The sequence below is a fragment of the Bubalus kerabau genome, chromosome 5 (assembly GCF_029407905.1).
Source record: "Bubalus kerabau isolate K-KA32 ecotype Philippines breed swamp buffalo chromosome 5, PCC_UOA_SB_1v2, whole genome shotgun sequence".
Classification (NCBI taxonomy): domain Eukaryota; kingdom Metazoa; phylum Chordata; class Mammalia; order Artiodactyla; family Bovidae; genus Bubalus; species Bubalus kerabau.
This window is the reverse complement of record NC_073628.1, coordinates 55495812-55510371: the sequence shown is the minus strand read 5'-3', so window position 1 is coordinate 55510371 and position 14560 is coordinate 55495812. Positions and strand designations below refer to the sequence as shown.

General features: G+C 43.1%; 1 protein-coding gene and 1 long non-coding RNA gene across 11 annotated transcripts in view; both read right to left on the bottom strand.

Moving 5' to 3' along the window:
- Positions 1–3072, bottom strand: part of ZC3H11A (zinc finger CCCH-type containing 11A) — a 47445-nt gene extending 44373 nt beyond the window's left edge. For 2 of the 10 annotated variants that reach the window (XM_055581697.1, XM_055581694.1), the window contains exon 1: positions 2368–2429. The gene's annotated coding sequence lies outside the window, so the exon portion shown is untranslated. Of the gene's footprint in view, positions 1–2223; positions 2311–2367; positions 2430–2928 lie in introns of those variants that run through there. The other 8 variants (XM_055581701.1, XM_055581699.1, XM_055581700.1 and 5 more) reach the window with 8 other exon arrangements.
- Positions 3073–3460: 388 nt separating this feature from the next.
- The window catches only part of LOC129652758 (uncharacterized), a 57331-nt gene continuing 46231 nt past the window's right edge, over positions 3461–14560 (bottom strand). Inside the window, exons 2-3 of the long non-coding RNA XR_008714727.1 lie at positions 7908–7958; positions 3461–4108 (exon numbers count right to left, since the gene is read on the bottom strand). This is a non-coding gene — a long non-coding RNA (uncharacterized LOC129652758). The remainder of the gene's footprint in view (positions 4109–7907; positions 7959–14560) is intronic.

Here is a 14560-nt window from a genome sequence, read left to right as displayed (position 1 = left end):
CTCTGCAACAGGAGTAGGACTCTCAGATCTTCTATTTTCAACCTCTAATACAGGAGGCTCATCTGAATCCGAGTCACTAAGGTGCTCAGCTACTACATCTTGGCCGCCTGCAGACCTCTCTCCACGCAAACTGTCACTCAAGAGATCATTTCTCTCGGTTTCGGCTTCATCTAATCCGTTTCCAACTGCACCACTGTCTTTGTTGGCAACTGCCCAATGGATGGGATGAGTGGCCTGCAGGTGTCGTTGAAGTGTTGAAGTTCCTAGGTGAGAACCTGGCCTACCCCGGCTCACACTTCGTTTACATATATTACACACAGCTCTTGAGATGTGCTGAGGATCAGTATAGAAAAAATTCCAAACTGCAGATGTCTTGGCTCTTGTTCCAGGAATTAAGGCATGCTTGACAATGTTACTTTTAATGAGAAATCTCCCTCTTTGTGCCCTCAGGGCATCAGATACTGATTTATCACGTTTCTTACCCATTCCATTATCTAATGGATCAGCAGGGATATATTCAAAGCTTCCACTGCTTCCAGCAGAAGAGGGAGATAAAGGTGCATCCAAAGTAAAATCTTCCTCCCCACTTGTAACTCCAAATTTGTTGGCCCTTGTCCAGTGAGGTGAATGCCTTGCCTGCAGATGTCGTTGAAGAGTAGATGTCCCGAGATGGCTACCTGGTTTACCCCTACTAACACTTTTTTCACAGAGGTTACAAATAGCCCTCCAGGTATACTGCGGGTCCACATGAAAGAAGTGCCACACAATGGAGGTCTTGGCTCTGGTACTAGGTAAATAGATCTGTTTTTCTATATTGCTTTCAAAAAGACTTTCTTCATCCTGCTCAGGGGCACTAGAAGCTAACAAAGTAGGGGCATCTGCAACTGGCCTCCCAGATACCAAATCCTTACTAAACTTTTTCGCAAGGATCAGTTTCTTTCGCCGCCTTTTCCCCTTAATTCGCAAACCCTTCTTTCTTTTCTTTTTAGTGGGTAATTCTGCCTCTTTATCCATTCCTTCTGCTACCATCTTTCCCTCTACCACATCTTCTTCATCTGTGTTAGAAGTAACAGGAACACACCCCAGAATCCCAGCACCACTAAAAGTGCTACATCTTCTACCAGGAGCAAGTGAGGAAACTGGTACACTTAAGGTACATACGCTCATCCTTTTTAAGTCTCCAAAATTCGTACCAGAATCTGTTAGTGAGTTTACTCCTCAAACACATACACAGCTGTTCCTCTCTACTTGCATTACCTTTTCTCCAATTTCTATGGGGAGTCAAATTCCCTTTGGACCAATGACTTCCAAGCCAGGTTATTTTTGGAGGAAAAATGACAGCAATGGAGAACATTCCCAAACTTTTTCATAGAGGGCTTTAAGATCCCTTCCAACTTTCTGAGTTCTGAATTCAAATAGTCCAATTTATTCATGTTTACAGAAAAAGAACGGAGACCCACTTTCCCAGTTTAATAAAGTTGATAAGTAGCAGCTAGAAACCAGGTCTTTTAAATCTCAGGTCCATGTTCTTTCTCTTTCAACAAAAACTAAACCTGCTTGAAATGTCTTCAGCTTTTAAAACACGTATTTTTTAATGCTGCCTCATGACAGCAACATCAATTTCCCCTAATTCTAAATGAAGTTAATTATTTTCCGTAAATTTCATTTAAACAAAAACATAGTGCATCATTCAACATTCACCACTTAGGGCTGCAATTTGGCAATATAACTCAAAACGTCAATTCTGGAAAGTTAAATCAGACTCCACATACTGGTCATTAACAGCAAAATGCTATTTGAGCCCTTTCAACTCTAAAACAGTAACAGTAACACAGTTCTTTTAAAAATATGGGCAGCAAAAAAAAAAAAAAAAAAAAGCTTTGAGAGTAAAACTTTAAAATTTTACTCACAAGCGATTTTTCGATTTATTTTTCGTATCAAGAGTTAATCCATGCTTGGTTTTCAGACATGTTTAGACTGGAGAAGCTGTACAGCCTATAAACGAGTAACTCCTAAGTTTGACTCTTATATAAGCAGCAAAAAATGAAATACTAGCTTTAAACCATTCTCATGCCTTTTTGGTTGATCCCTCCCCTTCCCCCAGTACCTACACACATTTACCCTAAAAAACATCGCTATCACTAGTTCAGCCTCCTTCTCAAGGTCCAGAACCAAGGGCTGGAAGATGTCAACAATATGAGCCTTCCCCATAGGAATCCGCACCGATTATGGGAGTTTAGGGGGTGTTCTTCATTACGGTTTCATCAATCCCACAAGGAGAACGGAAGTGTCCCTGTTGTTCTTGATTCCGATGCTGAGGGCTGGGGGTGGGAAGTTTAATTAAAGTACGGAAGGGGTGTAGGATACCGGAATAAGGTCGGTGGCTTTCTGTGTGTGGAGTTTGAGAAAATCTCCCAAGTAGTGGGGCCCTAGAGAGGAATGAGAGTAGGTAAAATCAGCTCCTAGCACTCAATCCGATTTACGCAGCAGGGGTCCGCTAAACTAGGGAAACTCTTGCCCCCGAAGAAACCGATTTAGTGTCAGTTCTCCTCTGGAGGTAGGGTAACAAGTCGGTTTCCAGGGGCTGCTCCGGGATCCCAGTTTCGCCAACACCGGATGTGGGGGAGGGGAAGAAGGTTGGGAAAGGAGCAGGCGCCGTGGGGGTGGGGGAAGTGAGGCGGGGGCGGGGTGGGGGCAGGGTGGACGGGAACTGGAAGCGGGAACCTGGGGCTCCCAGCCCGCCCTGGCGACGGCGGCCGCTGGAAGGTGGAGGAGGGGGTCGTTACCGCAAGACCTAAGGACCCGCTCTGACTTTCCGGGCTAGGCCGCGACCCAGGGGCGAGGGGAGGCCGCGGCCACTCCCCTCGCCCTCTCCCCCACCTCCCCGGCCCCAAGCCACCCGGGAAGCAAAAAAACGGGTTTAGTTACCAGAGAACAGAAACTTTACCGAACCGTCGACACTATCCCCGACTCCCGCTTGCTGCCACGTCTTTCTTCTTTCTTAGCCGCTGCCGCCCGCCGTCTTCTCAGCAGCAACACCAGCAGAAATCCAAGACTGCCAGAGTCAAAGATGGCGCCCGGCTACAGGCTCAGCTCTAAGACCCTGCCAGTAAAAGTGCCAGCACGACGCAAGCCGCAAGGATTCTGGGAGATGTAGTTTCCTCTATGAGGCGATGCTTAAGATGGCTTCCCCGTTTGGGAGGGTCACGTGAGACGGGAGGCGCTAAGCCGCAGCATCCCTTATCTTTTAGAAGTTTTAGAAAGTTACAGGTTTCTTGAAACTGTCTTTTATTAAAAACAGATTTTTAAAATCAAATTGACATAATAAGCGAGAAAGCCGCGAGAGTTTTCTTTAACCCGACAGTAGGCACTCAGCTTATTCTCACCAGTGTGTTTGCTTAATGAATAAATCCAATCCTGTGTAAATTTGATTTAGAAATAAACGATTGTTTCCTTGCGATGTTGAAGAATTTGTGCGTTTATTTTTATTTGCAGAAGTGAAATGTGTTTGAAGGGAGTTTTATTTTTTAAAACAAATTTTCGTATTGGAAAAAACAATTCATGCTCATTAGAAAGTTGACGGTTAAAATATGAAAAGGAAATACATCCGTAGCTTACCCACTTAATTACTAATATTAGCCTGTATTTTCCCATTGGAATATCTTTACCTTTTTTCTTCTATTATAAAGGTATAATTTAAGTGAGTTTTTTTTTTTAAGGTAATAATAGGGAAATATGAAAGTATAAAGTTTAGATCTCTATTAATCTCATTCCTGAGAAATAATCTCTCATTAATTTATCCTGTATTCTAACTTTTTTGTATGCGAATACACTAATATAGTAGGAACCCAAGATCCCCCTAGGGTTATAGGCTCAACAGAACTTGCTTAGTATAACATTTTACCGAACTTGGATAAAAGATACAGTCCTGCTGCTAAGAAAGGATACCCTTTGATGGTAAAGCAGTTGAGACTCCAGGCACCTTTTATTTCCTCTTGGTCTTGTTCCTTCAGCTACCAGCTTAATGTGAAAGTCCCAGCCGGCCCAGGACTGGGCATGAATCAGGTCAGAAGGGTGTTGAGTCTCTTCCAACTTGGACGTTTATCTGCTTTCAAAGTGAGAAGCCACATTAGAATCCCAGCCCCCATCACTCCCTTACATGACAATCCTCTGATTGCCATGTCAACCAGCCCTACAAGCAGGTTCTTGGTAACCAGTTTCTGTTTGTGCCTCAACACCTAGGGTTTTTCAGTTTAATAGAAGGCTGAAGGGTTTTCCAGACTAGGGCTTTCAAGATGCATCCTGGTCTGATTAGTGTTGTTAGGTAGGTAGAATAGGGAAAAGGAGTCCAAAATGGCGGTGTCTAAAAGACAAGGAAGGTCAAAGGAAGGTCCGAGGACCAGAGTGAAGACTTCAGGCAGAACAAACAGAACAAACAGCACTCCTGGCTAAGCCCAATTTGCATAGGGCAGGCCCAGGTGGAAGAAAAAACATATAAAATGAGGAGCCAAAGCGCTTTCTCTGGGACTCTCTCTCCCGCGTGCATGCGCGAGCAGATGCACGTCCGCGCTCCCTCGCTCGCTCGCGCGCTCTCTCTCTCTCTCTTTCTTTCTCCCTCCCTCCCCACGCACTCCTCCACTCTCTTCTCTTCGAGTCTTGGATTCTCCTGTTATCTTGTAAATAAAATGCAGCTGTAACACTGATTTGCCTAAGAGCTGTAACACGGTTTGTCCAAGACCCGAGAGCTGTGATGTGCCGAGGGCTTTAATGTCCGTTGCTCCAAATCTTTGTTGTGACGAGACAAAGAACCGAGGAACATACACTCGCGTGACAGTGTGCTATTATATACAGTGTTAAAAAAGAAGCGGGAGCCCCCAAATGGGGTCCCTTATGCTAAGCACCACCAAGACCTAATACCTAAGGTAGTTTGGGCCTCTCCCAGGAGTGAGACACTTTAAACCAATCAGTCTGAAATGTCCTGGTCTGCACTAGTGAGGCAATCTGCTACTAAGATTCCACCCACCTTTCAGAGGAAAGGTAAACTTCCCCAAATAATCCACTTTAAACTTCCTTGTCCTACCCTCTTTCTGCCTGTAAAAAAGCTTCTATTTCCTCTTAGCAAAACTTCCATTTTGTACAACTCTGTCCTTCTATTTGTCTTCTGTCTGGTTCATGAATCGTTGAATAAAGTAAATTTCATCTTTAAACTTATTTAGTTCAAGTTTTGTTCTTTAACAATTGTTGTATTTCATCAAATCTAAGGTATCATTGATTATGTATTTTATTTTATAGAACTCTAAGAGAAAAAACTGCCAATTAAACTCTGATAGGCCATTGATCAGAGATGTTAAAATTTGATAGTATGTGTGCATATCTTAGAATGAATGAAATATAGTAATTTTAGGATAAGAACAGGCTACAACTATGCATATTGTTTTGCTACTTGCTTCCCCCACCCTCACCCCACCCCCCCTTTACAATATATCTTTATCTTTTAATGGTCATCAATTCTTAGAGGCCTACCATATTCTTTTTTAGCAGCTCTGGTAACACAGTAAGTCTCTTTTGCGGTAAACTGCCCCAGTTCCTTTTTGATGGAAATAATCATGATTATTTAGTCTCTCCCAAGGCGGGAAGGAAAAATAATGGAGTATTTGGGACACTGAAGGGGTCAGAAGTTAAAAGCTAGGGCAATTAGAAAGAGGGAGAACCAGTTAGGAGATCCTCTGAAGTCCAGGTGAGAAGCCCCCACCCAACTCCATATATACAAACAGAATTCTCAGGGGATGAATGTGGGCTTGCTCTTGGTTTGTTAAAAAGGGTTAAATTATCTAGACTAAAGGCACAATGCCAGATTTTCTCTACTCACACCCCACCCCCCTTGATTCTAAATGAAATTCAATTTTTAGATCTCTAGAGTCGGACACGACTGAGCGACTTCACTTTCACTTTTCACTCTTATGCATTGGAGAAGGAAATGGCAACCCACTTCAGTGTTCTTGCCTTGAGAATCCCAGGGACAGGGGAGCCTGGTGGGCTGCCGTCTATGGGGTCGCACAGAGTCGGACACAACTGAAGCGACTTAGCAGCAGCAGCAGCAAATAAAGACCTCTTTAGTAAATAATTGATGAAATATTTTACGGTGTCCAGTGTCAGAGCAAAGGTTTTGTAGCCTATCCCTCTGGGCTTCCCTGATAGCTCAGTTGGTAAAGGATCCGCCTGCAATGCAGGAGACCAGGGTTCGATTCCTGTGTTGGGAAGATCCCCTGGAGAAGGGATAGGCTACCCACTCCGGTATTCTTGGGCTTCCCTTGTGGCTCAGCTGGTAAAGAATCTGCCTGCAATGTGGGAGACCTGGGTTTGATCCCTGGGTTGGGAAGATCCCCTGGAGAAGGGAGAGGCTATGCGTTCCAGTATTCTGGCCTAGAGAATTCCATGAACAGTCCATGGGATTTGGACTGTTCAGAGTTGGACACGACTGTGAGAAAATTAGATTAAAAAGTGATTATTTGGGGCTTCCCTGGTGACTCAGTGGTAAAGAATCTGCCTTCCAATGCAGGAGGCACAGGTTCGATCCCTGATCCAGGAAGAGCCCACATACAGCAGAGTAACTAGTCATGTATACCACAACTATTGAGCCCATGCTCTAGAGCCCAGGAACCGTGGTTACTGAGCCCACGTACAGCAACTACTGAAGCCCTCACGCCCTATAGCGTGTGCTCCACAACAAGAAAAGACACTGCAATGAGAGTAGCCCCCCAATCGCCACAGCTAGAGAAACGCCCTCACGGCAATGAACACTCAGCACAGCCAAAAAAAGAATGAAATAAAAGTGAACATTTATTTAGACGAGGAACAATAAACTGCATATAAAAATGATCTTAAACCATATACACTACAAACTAAAAAAGTCATTTTTTAACCAATAAACTCTATAATCTTCTATAATAGATTTTTCTATATGTTTAGCTACATAGTCTTTGTCTTTTCATATGACAATTTTGTAATATCTTCTATAAAAAGTATCTTCTTTTTATTAAAAAAAAGTATAAAAATATCTTCTATAAAGAGTATAAAAGTAGACCGGTCTTCCCTCTGGCATTTTATTTTATTTTTTTGGCTGGCTGGGTCTTCCTTGCTGCACAGGGGCTTTCTCTAGTTGCCACGAGTGGGGGCTACTCTCTGTTGCCGTGCGCGGGCTTCTCACTGCGGTGGCTCCTCGTTGCGGAGCACGGGTTCTAGGCGCCGGCTGCAGTGGGTGCAGCACGCAGGCTCAGGAGTTGTGGCTTGCGGGCTCTGGAGCACGGGCTCAGTAATTGTGACGCTCGGACTTAGTTGCTCTACAGCATGTAGAATCTTTCCGGACCAGAAATCGACCTGTTCCCTGCATCAGCAGGAGGACTCTCATCTACTGTGCCACCAGGGAGCCCTCACGCTGGCATTTTTAATAAAAGTAGTTTTTATCCGTGATAGTTTAGAAAAGTCTATTTCATAACTTACTGGTGAAATTGGTGACAATTTTAGATTGTTGTCAAATTTAGGGAAACTTCTATCAAGTTTCTTACATATATAAGCAATAAAACTTTGTAGAGTTAATATTGAATTATTTAATATATTCTTGGCCAAGAGAGAAGAGTCCTTTTTGGTAGATATATTAGTTATCTATTGCTATATATGTTATCCCTAAATTTACTGACTTAAAACAACAAACATTTATCACCCCATGGCTTCTGTGGGTCAGGAATTCAGGAGCAGTTTAGCTGGGTGGTTCTGGCTCAGGTTTTCTCATAAAGTGGTGATCGATTTGTCAGCCATCTTTACAAGTCATCTGAAGACTTGACTGAGGCTAGAGGATCCATTTCAAAATTCTCTCATGTAACTCTTAACAGGGGACCTCAGTTTCTTACCATATGGACCACTCCACCAGGCAGTTCATCTTATGGGCTTCTGGCTCCTTCCTGAGAGAGAGAGAAAGAAGGTGAGAAAGAGGGAGACTGAGCCAGAAGGTGTAAGCTGCAGTGGGTTTCCTGACCTAGCCTTGGCAGTGACATGCCGCCACCTCTTGTGTATTCTATTGGTCAATACTGACATACTGTGGGAGGCGAGTGGGATATGAATAACAGGAGACAGAACTTATTATCTTGAATGCTTGCTATTGTATCATGTGTTAATGACAACTGAATCCTCCATTAGAAATTTTTCACATGTGATGATTGGAAGATTTTTCCAAAAATTAACTTCTGATTACATAACTTTCAAACCTGTCTCTCCTCCACAATCTACATGCCACTTATATCAAGATGTGACCTCTGGTCCTACAACTATGGGCCATAACGCCAAATGAGTCTACATAGCAGGTAATAGAGACATTCCTGAAAGCCATTTCTACATTTACATGTGTGGCAATGACTCTAAGTGAAAATGACTGTATACCACATAAATACAACTCAAAATATTTGTATCCCAACTCAACTTCCTCTTAGCAGATCCCAGAAATGTCTAACAGAGGGAAGGTATTGAAGAGAGAGTCTGAGTGAAAGGATACAGGGATCTTAATCATTGCTATGAGAATACTTTACTTATAGAATTTTATAATGACCGTATGAGCACATTGCTAAGGCCTTGCCCAGAGCCTTGAAAAGGGGTTGTGCAAGGAAGTGGTCCTGAAGGTTAAAGTTTGTTAACTTCATGGCAAATCCTCCTTTCTTGGCACAGTGTTAGGATGTGTTGACTGTGGCATCATACGATCAGGATTCAAATCATGGCCTGTTCCTCCCCTGAAGCTCTAATCAACTCTGTACGCTCTACAAGTTGGCAATAGCCCTCTGTTTGTATTTCCCACATTAGAGAATAAAGTGGGAGAGGAGCTACCATATAAGCAGTTCTGATCACCACTATCCATCATCCTTGCTCTTTTTCTTCCTGCCTTTGAGTCTCAACCATCTGACCTGAGTGAGGAAATAAGAATCAACAGTGTCTCCTAGCCTGAAGCCTTGATAAGAGTCACAAATATCTGCTAACTGCAACGGATAAATTTCAAACCTCTTGCTCTAGCTGCAAGACCAGAGCTGGTATCACTGAAATCAACCTTTCTAGGACTGCCTTCCCCTCTTCACTCTCAGTGCTTTCTTGTTTCCACGTACAGAATTCTTTCCTTGGAATTTATTTGTGAAATGGGATAACTGTAATTTTGTTGGGTGATGGGTTAGTTAAGAAAAGGCAGATTAGGTTCTCATTCCCATTTCAGTCAGTTTAGTTCAGTCGCTCAGTCGTGTCCGACTCTTTGTCACCCCATGAATTGCAGCACGCCAGGCCTCCCTATCCATCACCAACTCCCGGATTTCACTCAAACTCATGTCCATTGAGTCGGTGATGCCATCCATCCGTCTCATCCTCTGCCGTCCCCGTCTCCTCCTGCCCCCAATCCCTCCCAGCATCAGGGTCTTTTCCAATGAGTCAACTCTTCGCGTGAGGTGGCCAAAGTATTGGAGTTTCAGACTCAGCATCAGTCCGTTCAATGAACCCCCAAGACTGGTCTCCTTTAAGATGGACTGGTTGGACCTCCTTGCAGTCCAAGGGACTCTCAAGAGTCTTCTCCAGCACAACAGTTCAAAAGCATCAGTTCTTTGGCGCTCAGCTTACTTTACAGTCCAACTCTCACATCCATACATTACCACTGGAAAAACCATAGCCTTGCCTGTACAGACCTTTGTTGGCAAAGTAATGTCTCTACTTTTTAATGTGCTGTCTAAGTTGGTCATAACTTTCCTTCCAAGGAGTAAGTGTCTTTTAATTTCATGGCTGCAGTCACCATCTGCAGTGATTTTGGAGCCCCCCAAAAATAAAGTCTGACACTGTTTCCACTGTTTCCCCATCTATTTCCCATGAAGTGATGGGACCACATTTATCTTATACTAAATATTCTAAGTTTAGGTTGCTGTGCTAGGCATTGTGGGGAATCCCAAGTAGGCATAGAAGTTCCATGTGGAACTTTTCCAGGAAGCATGAGAAATGTAAGATGCTGCACTCAATATGCCAGCAAATTTGGAAAACTCAGCAGTGGCCACAGGACTGGAAAAGGTCAGTTTTCATTCCAATCCCAAAGAAAGGCAATGCCCAAAAATGCTCAAACTACAGCACAATTGCACTCATCTCACACGCTAGTAAAGTAATGCTCAAAATTCTCCAAGCCAGGCTTCAGCAATATGTGCACCGTGAACTTCCTGATGTTCAAGCTGGTTTTAGAAAAGGCAGAGGAACCAGAGATCAAATTACCAACATCCACTGGATCATGGAAAAAGCAAGAGAGTTCCAGAAAAACATCTACTTCTGCTTTATTGACTATGCCAAAGCCTTTGACTGTGTGGATCACAAGAAACTGTGGAAAATTCTGAAAGAGATGGGAATACCAGACCGCCTGATCTGCCTCTTGAGAAATTTGTATGCAGGTCAGGAAGCAACAGTTAGAACTGGACATGGAACAACAGACTGGTTCCAAATAGGACAAGGAGTACATCAAGGCTGTATATTGTCACCCTGTTTATTTAACTTATATGCAGAGTACATCATGAGAAACACTGGACTGGAAGAAACACAAGCTGGAATCAAGATTGCCAGGAGAAATATCAATAACCTCAGATATGCAGATGACACCACCCTTATGGCAGAAAGGGAAGAGGAACTCAAAAGCCTCTTGATGAAAGTGAAAGTGGAGCGTGAAAAAGTTGGCTTAAAGCTCAACATTCAGAAAACGAAGATCATGGCATCTGGTCCCATCACTTCATGGGAAATAGATGGGGAAACAGTGGAAACAGTGTCCGACTTTATTTTTTTGGGCTCCAAAATCACTGCAGATGGTGACTGCAGCCATGAAATTAAAAGACGCTTACTCCTTGAAAGGAAAGTTATGACCAACCTAGATAGCATATTCAAAGGCAGAGACATTACTTTGCCAATAAAGGTCCGTCTAGTCAAGGCTATGGTTTTTCCTGTGGTCATGTATGGATGTGAGAGTTGGACTGTGAAGAAGGCTGAGCGCCGAAGAATTGATGCCTTTGAACTGTGGTGCTGGAGAAGACTCTTGAGAGTCCCTTGGACTGCAAGGAGATCCAACCAGTCCATTCTGAAGGAGATCAGCCCTGGGATTTCTTTGGAAGGAATGATGCTAAAGCTGAAACTCCAGTACTTTGGCCATCTCATGCGAAGAGTTGACTCATTGGAAAAGACTCTGATGCTGGGAGGGATTGTGGGCAGGAGGAGAAGGGGATGACAGAGAATGAGATGGCTGGATGGCATCACTGACTCGATGGGCGTGAGTCTGGGTGAACTCCGGGAGTTGGTGATGGACAGGGAGGCCTGGCGTGCTGCGATTCATGGGGTCGCAAAGAGTCGGACACGACTGAGTGACTGAACTGAACTGAACTGTACACCAAGTGTCCGGCTACAGTTTAGACTTGGGTTTACAAACTCAAATGTTTACATGAGTCAGGCACAAGGGTGTATGAGAATGATGAGCCAGGTATAAAAATAAAACTTAAGAATGCACACCCTAGATGACGGGCCCACTTTACATTCAACTCCAGTCCAGACTTGCCAGGAGAGAAGGCCTGATTTTTCAAAAGAAGCCAGAAATTCAGATTTTTATGTGAAAACTTCTAATTACACTACTTAAAATGAAACAAACAAAAAATCACTTCGTGGCCTGGCTTGTCACTCTAGTTCTAGGAGAGTTAGAAAGGAAGAGGGGATCATTGAAAAGTGTAGTATTCCAGGAAAGACTTTCTGAAGGTATAAGCTGACCTTCAATTAGGACAGAGCAAGAGGTAAGTGAAGACATTGTTAGGGGGATCCCTGAAGGAGCTAGGAGAGAAATTCAGCTGGGGAAGTCTACAGATTATAGGGAAAGACAGCATTGTAAACATAGCAAGATTATGGAGGGCCTTGAATGTTGGGAAGACATTTCAATAATATTCCTTGGACCACAGGAATTCCTTGATAGCTTTGAAACAGGGACAACAAAGCAGAGGACATGATATTCACAGACTTGTGTTTCATAAAGCCTAAACTAGGGGTAATGTTCAACAGGAGTAATGGCCCTAAGAGTCAATGGAAGTATCAAGGAGTGGTCCCGTATTGATCTTACCCATGGCCACCTCTTGTCTCTTGTATTTAAAAAAAAATTATTGAACTATAGTTGATTTACAACATTGTTTTCATTTCTAGAGTACAGCAAAGAGTTCATTACACATATACATACGTACTCTTTTTCATGTTCTTCTCCACTGCAGTTTATTACAGGATGTTGAATATAGGTCCCTGTGCTGTGCAGTAGGATCTTGCTGTTTACCCATTTTTTACATGCTATGCTATGCTACGCTAAGTCACTTCAGTCGTGTCCGACTCTGTGCGACCCCAAAGACGGCAGCCCACCAGGCTCCGTCGTCCCTGGGATTCTCCAGGCAAGAATACTGGAGTGGGTTGCCATTTCCTTCTCCAGTGCATGAAAAGAGAAAAGCGAAAGTGAAGTCGCTCAGTCGTGTTCGACTCTTAGCGACTCCATGGACTGCAGCCCACCAGGCTCCTCCGTCCATGGGATCTTCCAGGCAAGAGTACTGGAGTAGGGTGCCATTGCCTTCTCCAATTTTGTACATAGTAGTCTGTATCTGCTAATCTGAAATTGCTAATTTACCCCTCCTCTACCCTCTTTTTTCTTTGGTAACCGTAAGCTTGTTTTTTATGTTTGTGAGTTTGTTTCTATTTCGTAAATAATTTCATTTGTGTCATATTTTAGATTCCATATATGAGTGATATCACACGGTATTTGTCTTTCTTTTTGTAACTTGTTTCACTTCAGTGTGATAATCTCTAGTTTCATCCATGTTGCTGCAAACGGTATTATTTCATTCTTTTTTACTGTTGAGTAGTATTCCAACACACACACACACACACACACACACAATCTTTTTGATCCACTCGTCTGTCAATGGACATTTAAGATGTTTCCATGTCTTGGCTATTGCAAATAGTACTGCTATGAACATTGGGGTCCATGTACTTTTTCAAATTATAATTTTCTCCAGATATATGTCCAGCAGTGGGATTGCTGGATCATATGGCAATTCTATTTTGAGTTTTTTAATGACCCTGCATGCTGTTTTCCATAGTGGCTGCAACTTAAATTCCACCAACAGTGTAGAAGAGTTCCCTTTTCTCCACACCTTCACCAGCATTGGTTAGTTGTGGACTTTGTAATGATAGCCATTCTGACCAGTGTGATATGGTCTGACTGTAATTTCTGACTCACTGTAATTTTGATTTGCGCTTCTCCAATAATTAGAGATGTTAAGTATCTCCTAATGTGCCTATTGCTTCCCAGATGGTGCTAGTGGTAAAGAACCCACTTGCCAATGCCAGATACATAAGAGATACAGGTCCAATCCCTAGGTTGGGAAGGTCCCCTGGAGAGGGGCGTGGCAACTCACTCTGGTATTCTTGCCTGGAGAATCCCATGGACAGAGGAGCCTGGCAGGCTGTAGTCCCTAGGGTTGCAAAGAGTCGGACATAAGTGATGCAGTACGTACTAATGGGCCTATTGGTTGTTTATATGTCTTCTTTGGGTAAATGTCTGTTTTGGTCTTCTGCACACTTTTCAATTGGGTTGTTTGCTTTTTTGTTATTGAGTTGTATGAGTTGTTTGTATGTTTTGGGAATTAAGCCGTTATCACTTGCATCATTTGCAAACATTTTCTCCCAGTCTGTATGTTGTCTTTTTGTTTTGTTTATGGTTTCCCTTCTGTGCAAAACTTGCAAATTTGATTAGTTTCCATTTGTTTACTTTTGCTTTTATTTCTTTCCTTGGGAGACTGACCTAAGAAAACATTGATATGATTTATGTCAGAATGTTTTGCCTATGCTCTCTTCTAGGAGTTTTATGGTATCATGTCTTTAAGCCATTTTGGGTTTATTTTTTTGTATGGTGTGAGGGTATGTTCCCACTTCATTGATTCCCATGCAAATGTCCAACTTTGCAAACATCGCTTGGTGAAGAGACTGTCTTCTCTCCACTGTATACTCTTGCCTCCTCTGTAGAAGATTACTTGACTGTAGGTGTGGGGCTTTGTTGCTGGACTCTCATCCTATTCCTTTAATCCACATGTCTGTTTCTGTCAATACTGCACTGCTTTGATTACCGTCGCTCTGCAGTATTGTCTGAGGTCTCTGAGGTTTCTGCCTCCAGTTTTGTTCTTCTTCAGGATTGCTTTGGCACTTCTGGGTGTTTCTTGGTTCCATATAAATTTTATGATTATTGGTTCTAGTTCTGTGGAAAATGTCAAGGGTAATTTGACAGAGATCTCGCCTAATCTGTAGATTGCCTTCGGCAGAATGGCCCTTTAACAATATTAATTTTTCCAACCCAAGTTATGTCTTATATTTTTAATTTGTCCCTCTCTAAGTTGTTCCCCTCCAGTACTCTTGCCTGGAAACTCCCATGGATAGAGGACTTTGGTGGGCTACAGGCAGTCATGGGGTTGTGAAAGAGTTGGCAACTAAATAACAAGAG